The following is a 5,621-nucleotide window of genomic DNA, read 5'->3' as shown; positions in this document are numbered from 1 at the left end:
CCCTCCTGCTTCTCTCTCACATTGGCAGTAGCTTTACTTCCAAACACAATATTCCCATTACCACCTACGTTGCTTAGAAGAAGCCACCTTCTTACAAATACATTGTTATCACTTACATTTTTTCTGTTCTGCAAATATTCAGCTTTCATCAGTCCTGCATGAACACTACAATCCCACTCCCACACCTCCCTTTTCTTTTTTGGGGCTGCAAACAGCTGTTTCCATAGCTGATTCTAATGCAATTTCAATACTCGTGTCACTGAGAAAGGGACTCGGCCAGCACCAGTTCAAACGTGATCAATTTATTAGCCTTCCTAGCCTGATGTGAATTGATGCTGCACATTATTCGTACCTTTCAGGAGTTAATTTTCTTTCTTTTAATACGAAACAGAAATTGCAGCACATTTTCCCTAGATTAAATTTGTAACAGTGACAACCAAAGACATTTGTCTCTTGCAGGGGCTACTTTTAGATAGGTTAATGCTGGTCACTGTTTCTAGGGAAACAAGGGACTTTGATAAGGAGCCCTTGTGACTAACCTATTCTAATAACATTACATACTGGAAAGGAATGCAATAACGTTTATCAGCTCTGGACACAGATAGTGCCAATATTGTGGTCTTATATAGAAAAGCTGACATCTGAGTTCTGTAAAAGCCCAGTTATGAACCCTCTCTATTTTCTTAGACAAAAAGATTGACCAGAGAGCTGTGTTTTAACAAAAGCTGGCCTTTAAACTACTCTGAATAAAATGTGCACTGCAATAACCTGGCACTCCTGAAAAGCAAGATGAGAAGGAAGGACACCAAGATACAGATTCCTGAAGAAAACACCTGAGTCAGGATCCTCAGGGCTGCTCCATAAAGAAGCAGAAAGACTGTTCTTCCACAGGACTGTCAGCATCTAAAAAGACTGAGAACCTATTATTTGCCTCGGGGTTTTTTTTTTTGGTCACTGGTCCCTGCTACTGTTGCAGTTTCTGTTTGAAAAGACAAATGGAAAAGAGGCAAAAAGATCTAGCTGGATGCTCTTTGAAAGAGAAAATTCATCCACATGGGAATAGTTTCGACAGAAGAAAAATGTTAACGTCATACCCAGCAGCAAAACCAGGCCCATTCTGTACAAGTAAATGCATTTTCTTTCGTGAGGAATGATGGTTTAATTCTTCAAACCATTGATGGCTCAAAGAGAAATTGTATGGGGAGAGAAGCTTAGCTTTAAAAATAGTTGCACTCTGGTACATCTCTAAAGGATGAGAAAATTGGCACTAAACAGTACATTTAAAGTGTGTTTATGACAGCTAGATTCCCATTATTAGAGCCAGAGATTTTCATGTTTCTTTCTGCAAGCCTTTGTGCTCCCCCTGCTGCAGTGCACTGGACACAAGCATCGGCAACCTGAAGAGGTATCAGGAGCATCTCTTCCCGGTCCTTTCAGAATCATAATTTTAAATAGTTTCCCTCAATTAATCCTTTGCTGACAGCTACTGTGTGGTGTGATAGTAGAACAGAAATTTAAATTTATCTATGGAAAACATCTGCTTTCATGCAAATACGGCTGGGGAAATAAATCCTAAACCACCAAAATTTTTTTCACGTGCCTTTTAAGCCACTGTGTTCCCTGACCTATTGTTATCAGTATGCAGACCCTCGAAACCTCCTCCCGTTTTGAACAGCTTGAAGTCACCAGTGACTGCAGAGCATTAACCTACGAGACCACAAGAGGAGTGTAGTCCCTCTTATTAGCTTGGTAGCGTGGCAGCCTGTGCCTCTGCCTCTCATCCTGTGCCAAGCACCGAGCTCTGGGCTGCATCGGCATGCTCCCCTCCTAACCCGGGCTAGGATAATAAACATTTCAGAGCTGTCATTGCTGCCTCTCCCCTGCTGACATTCAATCATTACGGTATCTTAAGAACGTTTAAATAGGTCAGGGTTTTAATGGGAGAGCTTGGCTTCTGGGAGCGAGACTGACAGCGCTCTGAGAGCAGATTAACAGCGCTGATAAATCAATCTCAGACTGGCTCACAGCCGTAAGAAAAATAGGAAGCTGAAAAGGAAGCCTAGTGAAATAAATGGTCTCAGCTCTTTGGCTCTGGAGATGCACCAAGGAATGGAAAGAAGGCTTTTGTCATGTGCGTTCTCACTCTTTTTACTCCAAAAGCTGACACTCCTCCAACCTCTCTGTGAAAAGTTTTCAGTCGCCAATAATCTTGAGCATCCAACCCTGCCCATCAGGTCAGAGAGTAACGTCATGTTTTCAGAATTGCTGTGCATCCCTTTCCCAGCCATCACATATCCTAATTGCCATTAGAGAGTTTTGTCATTTGGTTTCCCCCCCACACACACACCTGAAACTGCTCTACATTATCCACTGGGGGAAGGCAGGGAGTTAAAAGCAGTAACAATGCATGTAGGTAGTTCAGGTTAATCTTTCCAGTATTCATTAACGAAGCTTTTGTTTGCACACACGCCATTAGAATTACTGCAGCCCAGCCACCAATTCTATTAAGCCCTTCTGAAGGTAATAGCAGAAGTATTTCAGTCTTGATCAATGCAGGGGGAAAAAATAAAAAAAATCTAAGCATCTCTCTAGGGTTTGTATTACGTAATCTGACTTCAAAGACAGGATACTTCATTAGCCTACTTCAGCCTCTGACTATGATGCACTCTCTCAGCTCAAGCAGCCTGATAACCACATTTCCATTTCAATAGGCAGCACTGCCCTAAAATTCTCCTAGGCTTTCAGACACCGCATATTCTAGCTCCCGGTGCCAAGCTCCTGCAAGACAACTTGCCTTTCTTTGCCTTTTTTTTTGTGTTTCAGCTTCAAGGATTCAGATCGTGTCCCCTCATGTATGGGCAGAGGTGGGTACAGCCCTTGCTGATCCAGCTTTGCTGCTGTGGAAGTTTATTTTTCAGAGGAGCTGAGAGGGAAAGAAGAAAATATTCATGCCTTTTTAGTCACAAGAGATTTTGCGATTTTTCAATTTTTCACTGCTGTAACTCTGAGTCATAACTCGACTTTCTGTCAAGGATTGTTTGCTGTCTTGTGTTTACCTTATGCCAACTGCAAACTATACTAAAAAAAATGCAGTGACAGTTTAATTGGTGAAACAATTGTCAGGGGGGATACTTTATTAACATTGCAAGTGCTGATGGAAGAAACACGATGTGATTGGCATGATGCTAAATAGCAAGAAAGCATTGCAGGAAAGAGAATGTGTGAGTTTTTCAGCATTTACACTCTGTAAGGAAAGACAAGACATTGCTTCTTTCCAAGCTCAGATACACTGAGCTGGTTACTTCCACCAAAAATTCAGTCAGCAAAGCTCCTTGAAAAATTAAGGCCATTTTTTAAAGAAAATCTACTTCCAGAGGTATTACTTTCTGCCTGAAAAAACACAAGTCTGTGCTTCCCACATGGTCTAATGACTTGATGACTTTTGTCAGTCGAATTTAAACACCTCCAAAAATGGACATGACATCCTTCTCTCCAGCAGCAACGTTCTGGAGTGACTGGCTGGTGTGTGTGTGTACATGTGTATATACAGAGATGCATACACATATATTTATACCTTTGTGTGTATATCTAAACATATCTATAGATTTATAAATCTGAAAATGAGTTTATTTTCTAACCTCTCCTCTCCCAGCTGTGATTCTCCACATTTACAGCTTAATACTAGATATTTTTTTTTACTGACCGTACAAATTACTGCTGTATCACAGCCAAGCCGTGGTAGACTCCAGCACTGCTGTGTTCCCTCTGCCAGGCTCCTGCTGCCCTGGCTCAGCATCAGCAAGACACAGAGACTGACACAAGAGCTGAAATCCTGCCACCAGCAAAACCCCCGAAGCACTTCAGGCTCAGCCTCTTTTCCACATAAGGTGTTTCTATTTTGCTGGATAAGCACATCATGTTTCACCCCAGGTTAGTTTGGGAAGAGGCACAGCAGAGAGAGATGGCAAAGGGCAAAATGCAGCAAACTCCCACAGCTTCAGTGCTGTTTGGGGAGGGCAGAGTGGTGAGATGCCAGGAGTGACAGGAGAGAGGGTTGGTGAGGCCACGGTGAGAAAAGGCTGTGCAGGACCACCCAGAGAAACCCATGGAGCCCATTGGAGAAAGGCTACACGACATGCCTAGACCAAAACATGGAGAGACCATCACTGGGATTGGCCAGACACTGCCTTTGAGGAGGAGGACTGACTTTACCACAACAGCAAGCAACAGCTGAGATTTCCATTGAGGTTACAGGCATAACTCTCTTCAGGGTCACACTGTCCCCTCAGCAGCAGCAAATCCTGTTATAACAGAATTGATTTTATGTATATAAACATATATTTGGTAATTGAAATACACATTTTTGTCTTTGCAGGAAAAGAATAATGAAGGAGATGGAAGAAAAAAAATCAGATTATGTGCTTGAGGCTTATTGCACAAAGTCAAAGTACTTGCTACATGTGCAGTTTTAGGCACTTTGGTCTCATACAATGGTCTAGAAAAGGGAACGAAGAAAATAAATCACATATCTGGTATGATGATGCAAAACTAGATTGCTGTAAAATCACTGAGCAAGAATGGGACATATGCCATGCCTCAGTGGGTGCCTCTGAAGCTTTGCTTTAAATACCAGTAGCTCAGCAGCATGCAAACATCAAACAGCTCATTTGACAGGACCACCAGCTCAGTTGAGTAACTTGTCAAATTTTCATCAAAACTCACCCAACAGACAACATCAGATTTTGACTGATCTATCCTGTCCCACAGTAACTTCTCACCAACAGGTCTATCTATTCAAAACTCTTTACCACAAGAGCGTTCTGGAATAGTCTTGATTGAAGAACTGTTTACCACCCTGTGCATGCAGACAGTTATTCATCTCACCTTTTCAGATGCTGTTCTGCATGTCTGGTGCCTGTGCCTTGCCTTTGCTAGAGAAGAGAAAGAGATCCTGACAATAACTCCTGCAGGGCAACAAAATACCATTTTTATTTATATAGCTATAGAAAAATTTATGTATTTTTTAAAAATCATCCCTAATGTTTTTCAGAGAATCCAAATTTACAGCATAAGACTAACTGCAAAATTTAACACAGAACTTTGACAAAAATATGGGCTATTTTGGGGTATGAAAACGTGCAGTGGAAAAAAAAAGGAAGCTTTATGTTTTAAGTTAGGTTATTCTGCCTCTTGCCTGTCAAGATATCTTGGTCCTCATGGAATTTCTGGTAATTTTTGTTGTACTGCAGTTGATGAACAGGGATTTACCAGAGCAGAAAAATCTCCCCTCTTGTCCTCACCCAAATGTGCACTGGAACCACAGAGAAGTAATCGCAGAGCTAAAGTCCAGCTGATTTTCACTGTACTGCCACCATGGCCTGGATACCTACATTCACCTGTTACAGACATGCCTTCATGCTTCAAGATCTGCCAAGGCATCCATCCTCAGGAGAAAAAAAACCAAAACCAAAACCAACCAAACAAAAAACCACTGTGATACAGAAATTACTGACACTTTTGTAGGAAAAGGAGACTGACTGAGGTGAAGGTAGGGGCTACAGTCATATAAACAACAAAACATTCAAATCTCATTGCTTTCTCTGCATGGAGTTACAAAGCTG

The sequence above is a fragment of the Acanthisitta chloris genome, unplaced genomic scaffold (genome assembly GCF_000695815.1).
Source record: "Acanthisitta chloris isolate BGI_N310 unplaced genomic scaffold, ASM69581v1 scaffold16854, whole genome shotgun sequence".
In the NCBI taxonomy this organism is placed as follows: Eukaryota; Metazoa; Chordata; class Aves; order Passeriformes; family Acanthisittidae; genus Acanthisitta; species Acanthisitta chloris.
This window is presented reverse-complemented; position numbering follows the sequence as displayed.